Genomic DNA, 17,595 nt, shown 5'->3' on the forward strand with positions numbered 1-17,595 from the left:
GATTCAATAAAGAACCTTGGGCTGTAGAAGGATTAGGAACTTTGGTACTAAGCAATTCTAAGATCTCACTCTAGATATAATGTTGAGTTAAATAGGGTGGCTATTGCGGAGGCATAGTATTGACCAGGCTAAATGTTGTAAAGCGCTTTCGCTCTGTTTTGGGAAATTAAATGAATTACCAAAAATATTATAGAGCACATATTTGGGTCAACTGGCTTTTTCCAAACAATAGGGTCACAATATAATGTAGTTACATATCCTTCTGTAACATACACGGGAGAGGTGTGAGTGACAACCTTTTATGCATTTTCCTTCATCTAAGAAATGTAAGAGGCGTTTAGATGTTTATCACGATCTCAGGATCTAATATAGACATATTTGTTTACAGTACAGGGATCCTGATGAAATCATCCTGATATCTAAAAGGACAAAAGAAAAGTCTTTTGAGGACCGTAACCATCTGTATTTGAGCTGAAAAGTTATAGTTTACAGATTGTATTTTATATAGGAGAGGTAGGTAATGTAGTCCTAAATATGGATAGTGGGTATAACCCTACTCTGTATATTAATGAGGATACTTAAGGGGACTCTTTGTTTAATAATTCCAGGTATTGACCCTCCATTTATATCACCATTGGCAGAGGGTGCTGTCTTTGAAATATACACGTAACCATTATTTTGACTGTGGGTCTGAGTTGTGTTGGTGACATTTATGATGCCCTACTAATAAACCATATGGTTTCTCCGATTTCCTTTGGGATATTGGACCAGAAAATTTTGGTCTTACGTCTTTAAAATTCCTAGAGTACATAGACATTACTCAGGAGTCTGTGTTCGGCAGAAAAATATCTGTAAAGCTACTACACCTAATGAGAATTTTCACCTGGGTGTTGGTACAAAAAAATAAGGTTTTCCAACTGGGTGCTACGAGAATTTGGGCCTGAATGTGGTGGTATGATTCTGGTTGAGTGTTGAAATGATTGCATCATTAGGATATAAATGTTTTTATTACAATTAGAAATTGAATATATTATTTATGTTTGATTTATGGTTTTGCATTCTCCTTTTGCCTTTTTGTATGTATGATGTCGGTAATACAATTCGTAGCTGGGAGATATCAACATTCCTGAAGAAGGTGTTTTTAATAGACTTCAAACCACCGAAACACGTCGATGCCTTTTTATGGATCGACACTATATCGCTAGGATGTTTGTAAGTCTCTAAGAAAATACTATGCAAAGCATTTCCTTTCGACTGTGACAGACAATCCAATAGCTACTGGTGTTTCTGTACAAAGATATGAACTTTCTTTTTATTGTTTTCTCCCACGTTTGTGTTTTAAAACTGTGACATTTTATATGTTTTGTTACATGTTTTTTCTTTTACACAGTATAGGCATTTTTTGATATAATATTGGACTGTGTTCAGAGAATGCAATTTGATTTGATTTGAGTAAAATTTATATCACGCAAACAATAACCCGAAGGCATCAAGGCGCCTAACAGAGCATATCATAAACATAGGCATGTCACCATTACAGATAGGCCTGCATAAAGAGATGCGTCTTCAGTGCACTTCTGAAAGCCTGAAGAGTGGGTAGAGATCTTAATTCCAGTGGGAAGGCATTCCACCACTTGGGCGCCAAGGTGGAAAAGGCCCTGCCACCCCATTTACCTCTCCTGAATCGAGGGGCAGACAGAAGAAGTCTACTCGAGGAACGCAAATTCCTAGAGGGAGTGTAGCGGGACAGGATAGATCCTACACCAGTGGGACTATTTTTAGCTAAGGCCCTATAGGTTATACATAGGGTCTTGAAGTGGATACGGTCCTCGACCGGAAGCCAGTGTAACAGCTTTCTAGCCGCTGTAGCTGAGGCACATTTGGGGAGATCCAGGACAAACCTGGCAGCAGCATTTTGGACTACCTGCAAGCGCTGCAGTAGACTTTTATTCAGTCCCACATACAGCGCATTGCAGTAGTCCAGCCGGGAGCCAATGAGGGCAACTGCAAGCTGTTTCCTTGCCTGCAGCGATAGGTAGTGCCTGATCCTCTTAAGAATGTGGATAATGCCCCAGCAGGTGGAGATGGTTCTGTTGACCTGTTTATCCAAGTTGAGGGCAGGATCAATCATGACTCCAAGGTTTTTGGCAGAGGAGGTGGGGTGGGGCAGGCTCCTAATGAGTCTGGCCACCAACCACATGACCATACGTCCTCTTTCCCTCCAAACACCATCACCTCCGTCTTCTCTCCATTTAATTTCAATGAATTATAAATCATCCATTGTCCGACTGCCTCCATACAAGATCTAAAATTGGAGGCTGTTGGGGCGCCTGACTGGGAGAGAGAGACGAGTATCTGGGTGTCATCCGCATAGGATACTATCTCCATCCCATAGGATCTAATTAGCCTGGCAAGTGGGGTCACATAGATGTTGAATAGGGTCGGACTAAGAGCCGACCCCTGGGGGACCCCACATTGCACCGGCAGGAATGGAGATAGGTACTCCCCCAACTTCACTCTTTGCACTCGGTGATTGAGGAAAGAAGTGAGTAGATCTAACGCCGCCCCCCGAACCCCAACCTCCCTCAGCCGAGATGTTAGCACTGAGGGAGAAAGGGTATCGAAGGCGCCGTCAGATCCAAAAGGATCAGAAGGGTGGTCTGGCCCCCATCAACACGCGTGCGGATATTGTCCAACACTATGGTGAGGGCCGACTCAGTGCTGTGTTCCCTCCTGAATCCATGTTGGGAGGAGTCAAGACAACCCGAGTTCTCTACAAATGTGGCAAGATGCTTGTTAAGAAGTGCTTCTAACATCTTTGCTAGTGCTGGCAGTAGTGATATGGGCCGGAAATTTTTTTGAACCGCAGGGTCTAAAGAGGCCTTTTTAAGTAAAGGTTTTACCACCGCGTTTTTCCATTGGGTGGGGAAGAGGCCATCCCTCATGGCTCTATTCATAATATCAACCAGAGGGGGCAAGAGAGTATCCCTACACTGTTTGAGAATCCTGAGAGGACATACATCCAGAGGGGAGCCAGATTTAGTTTTATTGAGGAGGCTATCCAAATCCTCTAAAAGAAGAGGAGGAAAAGAGTCTAGGGTTCCCAGAGGAAGTATTTCTGCCGGGGCATGGTCCATAGCCCCCAGGGCAGGGGGCCCAGTGATGAGAGATCTTTGCACCTCCAAGGCAGAGTAAATATCTAATATTTTTGCCTGGAAGAAAGAGGCAATGTTATTACAAAGCTCTTGGGATGCGACTACGGGATCTGGGGTTTGGAGAGTTATAAGGGAGTCCACTACCCTAAAGAGCTCTTTAGGAGAGGTCAGTGAGGTTGTCAAGGCCGTAAAATGCTCTTGTTTGGCCTTTATGATTTCAGCTTTATAATTCCTCAGCAGAGTCTTATGAGCTTCCCTATCCTTTAGATCCCAACCAGAGTGCCATAGTCGCTCCCGCCTCCTTACTTCTTGTCTGAGGAGTCTAAGATGTTCCGAGAACCAGGGGGCTGAGGGCCTTTTTCTTGCTCGGTGGCATAGTTGGATGGGGGCTAGTTCATCCAATGCTTCAGTCACGGTCCTTTCAAACTGTAAGACTGCTGTAGAGACATTTTCCCTTAGGGATGAGGACAAATTGAGTGCCCACGGGGTAAAGGAGCTGTTTGTAATGTTCTTAAAATTCCTGCGACGTTCCTTTTTACTTGATGTATTTTTGAACGTATGGATGAGCGGACAAGCTAGCTCAAAAGGAACGGCCAGGTGGTCGGACCATGACAGGGAGATAGAATCCTTGATTATCAGCCTCTCATCATTGGAAAAGATTCCGTCGAGCGTGTGGCCTGCTCGATGAGTAGCCCCTTTAACCATTTGGGCAAATCCACGGGCTGACATGGCATCAAGCAAGGAAAAAGTTTCCTTGGTATCGTGCCTCTCCAAATGAAAGTTAAAATCTCCCAGAACCGTAATATCTTTCCGACCAAAATAGGGTTCTAAGACGTGGAGAAGCCGTTGTCCAAAATCAGTACGCGAGCCAGGAGGGCGATAGACTAGTATTCCATTGAAGAAGGCTCTATGGCCACTTTTTATGGAAAAGAATAGGGCTTGAAAACTGTCCGTGGGGTCGGAAATAGAGACAGTATGGCAATGAAAATAATCCCTGTAAAGAATTGCTAGCCCTCCTCCCACTCTCTTCAGTCTATCTTGACGAGCCAAGCAATATCCTTCAGGGACAGCTTCAATAAGATCAGGACCAGAGGAGTCCTTTGCCCAAGTGTCCGTCACAAAAACCAGGGAAGGCTTCTTGTCTAATACAAGATCCCTAAACATGATGTTGTTTTTAATAAGCGAGCGGGCATTTAGGAGGAGGCAGTCTTCCTTCAGAGTCCTGACTCTTGGAGAAGAGGGTTGTTTAGGCATATGACTGGATAGAGGGGGTATGGAGCTTACCGTATCTGACATCGGGTATCCACAGGGTAGAGAGCTTAAAATATCATCAGGCGAAAATGAATGGAAACATGAAAGCCTAGAGGGTTTAAGCGCGAGCAGGGTCTGAGTAGAATATCTAAAGTGCAGGGGGTCAGGGGCATCTAAGCCATAAGGCCAGCTGTCCAGCCCGTCCTCAGCGCGGACGGGCGCAGACGGGCTGGACTCTGGCGTGACTCCGGCGTCATTGCAGCGCACTCGCAGCGCGCACACGCTGCGCGCCATAGTAGCCGGTTTAAATAGAGCTCTAGCCAGTCCACCTGACTGCTAGAGCGCGATCAATACAGCGCTTCCCCAACACCCACCCAAGATGGCGCTCACCTAATTCAGAAGCGCGAGGGACCGGCCCGCCAAAATAGCGGTGAGGGCACTATTTACGTGCAGCAATGCGAACCGGGGTTAAAAGCAGGGGAAAACTATGGGCAAATGAAATTAAAATAGTAGACAAAACGGGATATTTTTAAAATAGGCTAAAGCGTCCTAAAGCGGCCGTGAATGCAGCAGTGACAGGCCTAAGCCTAATGATTTTCTTAACATATTTTGTTTATATAATGTTTTAAACCATAGCTATAAATTGTTTTTATAAATCAATAAATATTGTGTTTTTTAAATTTTGGGATTTTTGCATTTATATTCTGATGATGCATTATGGATAAATTGTGTGGCTGTAAATGAACTGATTGATTTTGCCAAAGAGGATATCTAGTTTCTGACTTCAGGACACAACTCCTCCATCCCAATGTGGTGAAGCATTGATCCATCCTAAAAAATAATGGGGTGATTGGTCTAGACATGCAAACTGATCCAGCCATCACCTATAGAAAAGGTAAATCCCTGGCAGATGAGTTAACCCATAGTTATCATGCTGAATCTCCGATACCAGATACGTGATACATGCTTGATCCAACCAAAAGGGTTTTACAGATGTAGTCACTCTACTGCCAGTAGGTACAAGAGGAAAATCGGTAATTTTTACAGTTGTGAATAGGACCATTGCGTATAGGTATTGATGTGCCCATGTCCACTTATATATTTGGATAGTACAATTTTCCCACTGCTTAAGCGGATTCTTGAACATCGAAGCGTGATCAGGAATTTGGATTTCTTGTACCCTTTAGCAAGGCATTTTTATGATCACCACAAAAGTGATGTCTCTCTACTGAGATGTTTTGCATTAGATAGGGTGGCAGCTAGCTTAAGAGGTGGAGATGGAGTAAAACAGTTGAGACGTCTGGAATCAAGACACATTCTAGATTTGCAAACCAAAACCCCAACAGGACTCAATAGGGGTGAAGAGACGGAGGTGCATGTAGTATAAATGGTCAGGGGTTGGCCTGATAATTTGCATAAGGTCAGAAGAGGAGGTAGACATTTTTGCCCCTTCCCATTCAAGGACAATAAATAGCAATAAGAGAAAATAGTATCAATAACATCGTCTGTGGGAAAAATCTAAAGAGAAATACATTTAGAGAAAAAGGAAATGTGATGTCCTGGTTGCACATTAACTCATATGCAGAAATACTTTGTGAGACATGGGCACTGGCCTATATGTTTGTTTGGAGTACTGGCTATATTATGGAATTAAGAGCAAGATAAAGAAATGTAGTGATTGCACTAGACAAGCCATAAGAATCTTTCCACGAAAATGTTTTATTTGAGACAAATCCATAAATGAGTTTATGGAGCTGAGGGAATTTTATATTATTATATATAAGATTAATTGGATATTTAATATTGGTATTTATTTATGTATTTATATGGTGAACCTGAATTGTTGTTCACTTGTTTCATGAGGTGGTGGGGCTCACACACTTTGAGAAAGACTTGGAAAAAACCCTGAAATCTTTCAGTGAGCTGGAACTGGCTGCTATATGAAAAAAGAAAAAGGAAATTTACACACTTACTGGTGTGATATCTATCCTTTGGTTCACCGAAGTTTGAAAGAATATATATATATGTTTTATTATATATGTGCATGTATATATGTATTATTTTTTGTATGTATGTATACATGTGCACATATATATTATGCAGATATATTATTCATGTTTACATATATATATATGAAACTATATAGCTGTACATTTATAGTGAATATTTATTTTTCATTTATGTTTACAGTTATTAACATTCAATTAATTATATATTATATATATATTATTTAAAAAGTTTAAAAACTGAATTTAAAAAAAGGTTACAGGGACATTATAGTTAGGTTCAGATTCTACACACACACAAAACCAGAGAAATTGAGCAGCTAATAATAACTTACACCCCTGAAATGCACTGCTTATGACCTCACATATTACATCACTCATGACATGGCCAGTGACATAACTGATGACATCATCCAGCAAAGTAAACATCAATATACTTCTTAAAATACCATTAACATGTTTTTAAAGAAGTAAAGGAGGCAGGTGATAGACGTACAGCACAGGGCTCCTTTTAACCTTATGAACTACTACACACATTTATTACAGAGGAGGGAAATCTCAGAGAATAGTCCTGTCTCTTGTAAATCATGCTCTAATCCCTAATCATCAAAGTAAAACAATGTAACCATATAGGTTACTCTATCACAAACCACAACCACACTATTTGTCAACATGGAAAGAGGTTTTAGTGAAGAAGTCAGTTTTACACATACCACTACAACACACATCCAATACAGATGTCTTAGTGGACAGGGCACTGTGTCACAAACCACTAGTAAATAATTTGTGATCCTACAGAAAGGTGTGAGCAGAGAGGTCAGTCTGTTGTAAATAACTTCTACACTAAGTCATCACCACAGACTCCAGAAAGTCTTTAGTGAACAGACACATTTATTGCAATCTACTACAACAGTTATTCAGCACAAAGGAGAGAGGTCTGAGGAAACTTTGCAGTATGTCATAAAACAGAACTATACTGAGCCATCACCATGGAGTGACGTCTCAATGAACAGCTTAGACCATGGGTACTCACAAACCTTTGCTCAGGGGCCAAAACTACAGTCTGGTTTGTGGCCAATGACCGCACTGATGGGCATGCTCATGAGGGTGAGGTCAGTGTGGGCGGGCTACTAGTGTAAAATAAAAATCACCACCTTTTCCAAACATTACCAGATAATGCTGTATTTTGAAAGTAGATGTAACTACAAAGCTACAAGGAAGACATTTTGATAATACATTTTTATTATCAGACAATAGCAATCTTAAGAGGCATTTGCCTAGATGCATCAAACAGAATTGCATTCGCAAACGATGCGAATCGCAATTTTCGGCCGTTTGCGAATGCAATTGACTAATTTGGAATGCATCATGCATTTCGCAATTTTAGGAATCGCAACCATGTTGCGATTTCTAAAATTGCGATTGCATTTAAGAAATCGCAATTTGAGATTTCTTAAATGCAATGCATGATTATTTTTAAATTGCGAATTCGCAATTTGGAAGGGGTAAAATAGCATGAAATTGAACTTCATGCTATTTTACAGAAAACTATCAAATATGCACAAATTGTATTTTTGGAAGTTTAAATTTACACACACACATGCCCCTGGGGCATGTGTGTGTGTAAATTGCATTTAAAGTTACATTTCAGGGATGCAGGGAGGGGTTCTTTGGACCCCCCCCCTGCACCCTTGAAATTGCATTCAGATTTTGGGAATCGCAATTTGAAATTCACAAAATGTGATTGCCTTCCCATTCATCCCTATGGGCCTTTTGGCCCATAGGAATCAATGGGAAGGGTTTTCCTTAATTGCGGTTTGCAAATTGTGAATCGCAATTAAGGAAAAATACCGAATCGCAAAAATAAATGCGAATTGTTCATGCATTGCTGTTTGCGATTTCTAAATTGCGATTCCTTAATTTTCGCAATTTAGGAATCGCAAACGGCAACAATGATGCATCTACCCATACGCATGGTAATCCCCTTTAACCAGTATTTAGCACAAACCAATGCAGCACAGGTTAACTGAGTCTAAAAAGGAGGTATGTTGAAGACAGATCTACTAGAAACTTATTTTACACTTCGTGTCTCCTATTAGTGTCATGTAATCTGGTAGTGTGTCTGAAACTGCAAGCCTTAAGAGATGATCCAGATGTAAGTCTGTAAGCATATTTCTGAGATTATCCTTCAAAAGTCCCATTGTGGAAAATGAACTGTCACAAACATATGTTGACCCAAACATACAAATTTCTTTCCGGGCCACTGTAAAAAGGAGAGCACATTTTTCGGAAGGCACAATGTTCCAGTATTCTTCTGGTGCCTGCCCCAAAAAACATGCTTTGAGAGCTGATTTGTGCTGCATGTCAATCAGCTTGTACCCTTTTCATGGCATTACGTCTGACAGCAAGATATCGTGCACTCACCATCATTTGATCTAAAGACATGCACCAAGGTTTAGCATTGACGCCATTTCTTGTGAATTTGGAAGCTTCTAAGTCACAGTCAACAGTTTGAGAAGTGGGTGAAGTCAGCATCATCCAGTTGTTCTTTGAATAGCATAAACCTACTTTCAAATGAGTAAATGAGCTGTTTTCCTTTCAGCATCAAATTTAGAGCATTGAAGTGTGTGAATAGAGCTGAAAGAAACTGGAGTATTATAAGCCATTTCACATCCTTTTGTCTGGGCATGATTGACCTCTGCAGTTTACTAAGTATTCAACTTCAGGAAGCAAAGTGATGAACCGCTCCAGAACTTTCCCTTTGCATAGTCATCACACTTCAGTGTGACTCAAAAGGTCAGTATATTCAGCTTCGCATTCCGGCAGCATTTCTTAATTCTATGGGTAGGGGCTTTGGCACAAATACAATTAGCAATTTTCACTGCAAGTTGTAGTATGTTATTCAGTTCTCTGTGCTTTAACTTTGTGCATAACATGTCTTGATGAATATTCCAGTGGTAGTCTGTCACAGTCTCTCTGGTGAGCATCTTTTTATGAAGAGATACAAAACCTGTCCTGGGCTAACTTGGCAGGAGCCCCATCTGTTGTGATGCTGACAAGAGTGTTCAATGGTATGTGGTGTGTTTCAAAGTAGTTGCTCATGTTGTTTAGTATATCTTTTCCTCTTGTGTGTTCTTGCCGTAGTAGAAAAAGCAAAGGAGCTTTTCTTTGGGATGAAACAATTGCTCCAGATACCTCACCCAAACTGCTAACTTTGCCATATCGCCTATATCTGTGGAATGATCCATGGTAATGCAGAAGAACAGTGACTCTCTGACTGCTTTGATCACCTGCTCCTGGACATTTTTACCCATTGTCTCTATTCTTATTCTGCATGCACACATGGAATTTTATAGCTGTAATGTGCTGATTTCCTTTAAAATGCTGACTTTATTAATGTAGTTTTCAAATAATATTTCGGCTACTGAAAGGAAACATTTCTTCACCAGCTCTGCCACTGTGAATATTTTCTTATGTTTGGCAAGCAAGTAGCATATTTTGAATGATGCTTCTGTAACAGCCTCAGATTCCTTCTTCCAACAAAGGAAAAGCTTCTGCTGTGAAAGAAGCGATTGTTTTAACGATGCCATTTTTGCAGAGCACAGTTTTGATTTCAATGAGAAGTTCTTAGGATGCCCTAACTGTCGAGTTTAGTAGTGCTCTTAAGAACATTTACTTTTTCTTTGCCAATCAAACAGGTGGCTTTCTCTTTTGGTCATTCAACGCACAAGTACTCTTCATCACAAGCTGCCTGGAATCTCCTGTGGTCACTCTGTACGGGTCTGGGTTGTTTGCAAGGTTTGTCAACTGGACTGTAGGCCATTATGGAGTTCTTCAGCAAGAACGAGGACCTATGCTCACAACAAAAGGACCAACAATGCATCTTGCTACAGACCTCTTTGTTATTTGTTTAAACATACAAAGTGAAGCAGGCACATTGTGATTAAACCTTTAATTGTTACTTTCCCACATGTTATAAAAAGGATTTTTTTAAATTATGCTTGCAACTTGTCCGATATCATAATTTGATGGCTATGATGGCTAAAAGGTACCCCACTTGGCCACATCTTTGTAAGGCAGCAAAAAACAGTGTGAATGATGCCAATGAATGGCAAGTAATTAGTGGACTAAAGGCCCCCTTTTTTTTTTTTTCAGAACAAAATTTTATTAGATTTTGGTGGTTGACAGAATACAGAGAAACACCGCTCCCTAAGAGTCAGAGAGGCAGTGTGCATATAAAATATCTTTTTCAAATATATTCAATCAACATTCCCCCATTATCCCACCCTCCGTAGTCCCACCCGGTGCCCACCCTCCTCCCCGCATGGTGTCTACAGTGTCCAGCAAGAGGAGCCTAGTAATCTCAATAGCTGCGTGTGTACCAGTTCACCCAGAGTCAGTATGTATGCGATCTGCGTCGGTGGCCCGTGGCGCTGGGAGGTCCAGCAGAAGGCCCCTGTAGTCCGCCCATCTCCTCCAGATCTGGAAATGTTTTTTGGGACAACCCCTGGCCTCAAATATTGGACGTTCTAGCCCCATGTTAAAGTCCATGCCCCGTTTCCAAACCTCCAACAACGGGGCTCTAGGAGCCTTCCAGGCCCGGGCGATATCCCTTTTTGCCACCGTGAGGCCCAGGAGAAGCAAATGACGTTTGTATATATTTCCCCCCACTTGTTCCATGACATGGAGGAGGCCCAACTTCGGCGAGCGGGGGAGTTCCCAGCCCAACACCTCCTCCAGGCAATCCCACACTCCGGTCCAGAATCTCTGCAGTCTCACACACTCCCACACCGTATGTATAAAGAAGCCTATTGCACTTCCACACCTCAGGCAATCCGGGGAAGCTATCAGCCCCGCCTTCCACAGTCGTTCCCTCGTATAGTACGCCCTATGCAGGTACTTAAATTGAATGAAGCGCAAGCGCACCGCAATCGCTGCTCCCCTATGGGCCTCCAGGGCTTCTCTCCAGTCCTCTTATTCCAAGCTCCCCAACTCTCCCTCCCAGACCGACCGCAATTTATCAAGAGAAGGGGAGCAGTGGGTAACTAGCGTTTGCTATATGTTAGATATTTTTTTGGTTTCCAATTCCCCCATGAATAACTTAGCCTCCAGGGGGCTGAACTCTGGCAAAGAAGTCAAGCCCGCTATTGCGGGGGTCAGGGCGTGTCGGAGCTGTAAGTATCTAAAGAATTGAGATTGGGGCATGTCATATTCATCCCGCAGAGCCTGAAAGGACTTAAGGACCGAGCCCTTCATGACGTGGCCCAGCGCCGAGATGCCGATAGCGTCCCAGCCATTAAAGCCCCGCAGGGAAGCCAGAGCCGGTAACCTCCCATTGTACCACAGCGGGGTCTCCCCCGTCAGTCTGTTCCACCATCCCATGCGACGGAGCGCGTCGCGCCACACCCGGAAGACTGTCTGAGTGACCACTGGGAGCCTTTTCCGGATGGCCGCCGAGTATAAGACAGTATGTAGCGTGTTCGGGTCCATCAGATACCTCTCTAGGGCAAAGGCCGGGTCGCCTCGATCGCCGTACCACCATTCATTGAGGACCAGTAGGTGTGACGCTTGATAGTAGGACTGGACATCGGACGTGGCCAGCCCCCCACAGTAGGTCGAGAGGAAGCAGGTGCGGAGTGCCACCCTCACTGCCCCCCCAGTCCACAAGAACCGACCCAGTGCCGAGTTCACCTGTCCAAACCACTGCGGTGAAATAGGGTACGGATGATTTTGAAGTTGGTACAGAATACGGGGTAGAGCTACCATCTTAACCGCATGTGTGCGGCGGCTTTTGTCGCGCTGTGCAGCTTTTATTAAAAAGCCGCGTTACATGATGAGCTGAGCTCGTCATGATCATGCGAGCGGCGCAACTCATGACGAGCTCAGCTCGTCATGAGCATGGAAGGGGTTAAAGATGGCCGAGCGTCCATAGACATTCAAGGGCATCCTGGACCATATTTGCATGTCCGACCGTATTTTATCCCACACGGGTAGCACATTGCGGGACCACGATACACCCGGCTCATCTGTCAGAAAGATGCCTAGATATTTAAGGCCTCCCGCTGCCTCCTGAAGGGCCGAAGCCCAAGGACCTAGGACTCCACTGTCCCCCAGGACCCACAATTTCGATTTCTGCACATTTAGCGTGAGGCCGGACACCTCGCCGAAGATACGCATTATGTCAAAGACCCTTGGCCCCGATCTGTTCCGGTCCGTAAGAAAGAAAAGAACATCATCGGCATAAAGCGCGATTCTGTCGGACGGACCCCCCACCCATTCCACGCCGCACAACTGTGCATCCATCCTCACCCAAGCCGCCAGCAGCTCCATTGCCAGGGCAAACAGGTAAGGCGAAAGAGGGCATCCCTGCCGGGTACCGCGGCCTATAAGAAATGAGCTGGAGACTGCCCCCGCCACCCTCACCGCCGCTGTCAGGTCTGTATACAGTAAATGAATGTAGGACAGGAAACGCGGGCCCAAATTGAGGCGGAGAAGAAGCGCCCGAAGATACGACCAACTCAGTGAGTCAAATGCTCTATCTATATCTGCTAGCAGAAGAGCCGCTGGGATGTCTGCCGCCCGCGCCGCCTCCACCACTAACTGCGCGCGTCGAATGTTATGCTTCGTCGCCCTGTGGGGCATGAAGCCGGCCTGGTCCGGATGGACTAAGTAGGTGATGTAGGGGAGAAGGCGGTTTGCTAAAGCCTTTGCTAAGATTTTTGCTTCGAAGTTAAGCAATGAGATCGGACGATAAGACTCAGGGCGATCCGGGGGCCTCCCAGGTTTGCAAAAGACCACCACCTCTGCGTGCCGCCAGTCCACTGACAGACGCCCACAGTCCCTGGCCGCCTCCAGAGCTTTCCTGTAGCGCATCCCCAGCTGGAGTTGAAACGTTTTCATAAATTCGCATGGGAAGCCGTTAGGCCCAGGGGCCTTGCCAGCATTCAGCTCACCCAGAGCCTCCCCCAGCTCCTCAGCCGACAACGGGAGGTCCAGCCGGGCACGACCTTCATCCAAGAGCGCCCGGGGCGGGAGATCTGCTAGGAATCTGTCAACCTCTTCCGCCGTGAGGGACTCCCGGGGAGCGTATTGTGTCGCATAATAGTGAGCAAAGGTACTTTGGCACAGTCTGTAAAGCATTGTGCTGGATTTGTCCCCCCATTGATAAATTCTACTCTGTGTAGCCACCCAGAATTGACGGGCCTCGTCCAACAATAAGGAGGCGTATGTCTGCTGAAGATAAAGTAACTGCCCCACTGCTTCGCCGCTCCCTCCCGATGTACATTCCGCCTCTCGGCTATGAACCTGGCTCGCCGCCTCTGCGATGGCCAGCCTGCGGGCCCTACGGTTCGCAGCGCACCACGCGATGTCCATGCCACGAAGCACTGGCTTCAGGGCTTCCCACAGGGTCATGGCATCAGTGTCCGGGCCATCATTCTCCATCAAGTAATGCGCTATAGCCTCCCTCATGTGTGATTGATAGTCAACGCGTTGTAGGTGCCACGTGGAGAGGCGCCAATGAAACGGCTGTCGCTTCGTACCTAAGAGCAGCGTCAACGATATCGGGGAATGATCAGACAAACCCCTCGGAAGTATGGAGGTAGAATCCACCCTCCCTATCCAGGGCTGAGGGACGAAAAGGTAGTCAAGGCGGGAAAAGGATTTATGGACAGCAGAGACAAACGTAAATTCGCGACTACATGCATGCTGATATCGCCAGGCGTCTATCCAACCCATCCCCTGCACCATTCTGCTTAATTTTGTGGTTGCATCAGGCAACTGACCCCCTCCGGGCCTACAGCGGTCCAGTCTCCCATTCATCACGTCATTCCAGTCACCGCCCACTATCGTCAATGCATGCGGGACTTCAGCCCAAACATCAAACAGTTGTTCTATCAGGGCTTCTTACAGCGGGGGTGGAGCATAAACACTGCCGAACACCGTGGGCTCATCTCCCACCATTCCCTTGACCAATGCAAACCTGCCATGCGTATCTAGCCATTGTGTCTCGTGCGTATAAGGCACTCTACGGTGTATCAAAATTGCAACACCTCTGGACGCCCTCGCAAACCCAGCATGGAACACCTGATCATAGCCGTATCTACCTAGGCTAAGGGCCTTGGTGCCCATAAGGTGCGTCTCTTGTAGGAGCAGTATATCCGCCTTTTCTTTCTTCCCCATTCGTAAAACCGCACCCCTCTTAATTTTGTCGAGCATCCCTCTCACATTCCAGCTCAAGATACGTAGCGACGCTCGCGGTGGGTCCGCCCCCTGTCCATCAGCCGCCATTAACAGGCCAGAGCTTCAATCTGTCGGGCATCAAAGGCCACACGCCCACACAGACAATCCTCCAGGCTCCCGTATACACCGTGCCTAAACTAGTCCTACCTACCCCCTCAACACCTCCCCGACCCCCCCGACCCCGCCCACCACCCCGCAAGCCCACCCCTGCCTCAAACTGTGCCAACAACCCCCCCTCCAACCCCCACCCCATACCTCAGCAACATTGAAGTACCTGTCGCGGTGCAGGCGATCTCGATCCTCCAACGGGAGGCCAGAGACCCACTACGCCAATGGATCCCACCCAACTACCCACCAAGTGTCGAACAACCCCCCACCCAACACGTGGGAACAAACTCCGGGAGTAGGCCCGCTCTCTCACGAGCGTCTCCTGACCCATGGTCCACCCACAAACAGTCATTCATGAAGTTATAGTGCAAGTGGCATGTCCGTAATCAGCATCAGCCCTTCCTTCGCCATCATGGTGCCTCATCGACCCTGCGGGCCCATAACATTAGCCAAGGACAATGCGGTAGAAGGTCTCAAGACTTCAAGGGTGAAGAGTCCGTCACCTCAGCGTCTTCCACCGTCTCTTCCTGGGGAGGTGGGCGCTTCTGGGAACGCGACCTCCAGTTGCTCCTGCTGGGTGATCTTCGAGGAGTCTTCTGGGGCCCCGACGTGGATGACGAATCCGAGCCCCTCCTCGGGGGGGTATGCACCTTAACTCGCACCGTTTCATCTGTCCACTCAAACACTTCCTCCGGAGAGTTAAAGAATTGGGTGCGAGATTGAAAGACCACTCTCAGACGGGCCGGATAGAGCAGGGCATATGGAATTTTAAGTTCTCGCAGGCGTGCTTTCGCTACGGTAAAGGATTGTCGTTGCTGCTGGACCAGTTTGGTGTAGTCCGGAAAGATCAGGATTTTGTGATTGTCAAACATGAGAGGGTCCTTGGCGCGAGCTTGTCGTAAGATGGTGTCCCTGTCATGATAGTTGAGTAGTTTGGCGATCACAGAACGGGGACGAGCCCCCGTAGGCGGCTTCGGAAGAAGTGCACGATGCGCCCGCTCTACGATGAAGCAGCGCGAAAGGGAGTCCGGTGGAAGCCATCCCTCTAGCCACTGGGTCTAAAAGGCCTCCATGTTTCCTTTCTCACAATCCTCCGGAAAGCCCACAAAGCGCAAGTTGTTCCTTCTGGCCCGTCCTTCCGCGTCTTCCACCCGCAGTGCAAGACCCTTTTGGATCCCCTCCATGGCGGCTACCTTCTTCTTGAGGATCACCACGTCGTCCTCCACCTCCGTGATCCTGGTTTCGGTTTCCGTGATACGGGCGACCGCGTTGCGCAGGTCCTGTCGAAGCAGGGTCACATCGGCTCCGACCGCCCCAATCTTTGCATCCAGCATGTCCCTCGATTGCGTAATTGCCGCCATCAGTGCCGCATTATCTGGTCCTGAGCCCTGGTGTCCTCCGGGGGCCCCGGCACCCCCACACGGCCCCGCGAATTTATCCATCGGGCCCTGCTTTGTCGTGCCTCCGCTGTTGCCTCCCCTCGTCATTGCGCATGCGGGGCACTGCGACCGGCTGCAAGGGAAGCCGGGGCCCAGAGGCAGCTTCCACCGTCCACGTACTGTCCAAGGGCCGGCACCCCCCGGTGGCCTGTAGTGGGCTGCGGCACCACTCTCACTCAGTCAAGGTTACTGTGCCAATGGAGTTGCGCCTCGCCGTCACACACCCAAGAGTCAAGCTAATGTACTGGGGCAACGCAGTAGAGACCGCGTGTCAATAGGGGTCCATTCCCTTTGCCCCGGGGCCCACCGGAGGCGGTTCGGGTCTCTCATCGCGCCTCCCCGTGCAAAGTCCAAAGCGCCCTCGGGGTCCCGCTGCCAGCGAAATAACGCACAGTCGCTCGTGGGGCTTTTCTCTCAGCCAGTATTACCCACCGCAGTCCGGTATGACCGCCGAGTGATGGGTCTCACCCCACAGGCACTCCGGGACCCAGGTCCCAGAGAGCTATTTGCAGACTCGCTGGACGAAGAAAAAATGGGGGGGGGAAGAGAGGCGGAATTGCAGCCGCCCCCTAATGCTCCAAGGCCACTGTGCCCCGCGGCCCGAAAGCGCTGCCGAATGGGACCGGGTTCGGCCACAGGAGCGCCCCCTCCCCCACCAGACCGTACACCACATGGCCGCCCCTTACCCCACCTCAATCGCTGTCAGGGCTCCGGCTTCGCCTCCTTCAGGCCGTCGATCACGCTCCTTCACTGGCCGTCCAGCCACGAGCAGAGTCAGCTAGTCCCCGGCGGCAGCTCCACAAAGCCCCATGGTGGGGGCGCCACCCTCCGCCTCTGCGCTCCCGGCGTCACCTCACTTCCGGGCGGGCTGCCCGTTAATCTAGCCCCCGGCGTCTGCGTTCGGCGCAGGCCTCACCGCCGTCCTGGCTCCACGCGGCTGAAGGAGGCAGAAACCAAGCCGCCGGGGCTCCAAAATCACTGTTGGGGCGTCCCCTCCTGTGCCTGCGGATAGCCACACACTTTTGGGCGGATTCGGGTCAGGGCAACGCAGGATAACGCGAAGGATATCTAATCGGCGGGACGGAGCTCGCTCAAGCCACGTCCGCCATGCTTGCCGTCTTGGCCACGCCCCCCCTAAAGGCCCCTTTTTTAAAGATTTTGTTTTCAGTGCACTAGGTCAGCAAGCAATAGAAATGTACTGTGCAAGAAAATGATACGAGTACATAGATAATACAGGACTGCAGCATAATTTCGGGGTGAAACATAAGAATTCAGGACCAGTTATTTTACTTTTTTATCTTGTTAAATGTAACACACTCAAGCACACAGAGATACCTCTTGCCCTTGCAATATTTCAGCAGTTATATTCCTCATCCACACACTTGCACAAAGAAG

The sequence above is a fragment of the Lissotriton helveticus genome, chromosome 12, assembly GCF_964261635.1.
Source record: "Lissotriton helveticus chromosome 12, aLisHel1.1, whole genome shotgun sequence".
Classification (NCBI taxonomy): Eukaryota; Metazoa; Chordata; class Amphibia; order Caudata; family Salamandridae; genus Lissotriton; species Lissotriton helveticus.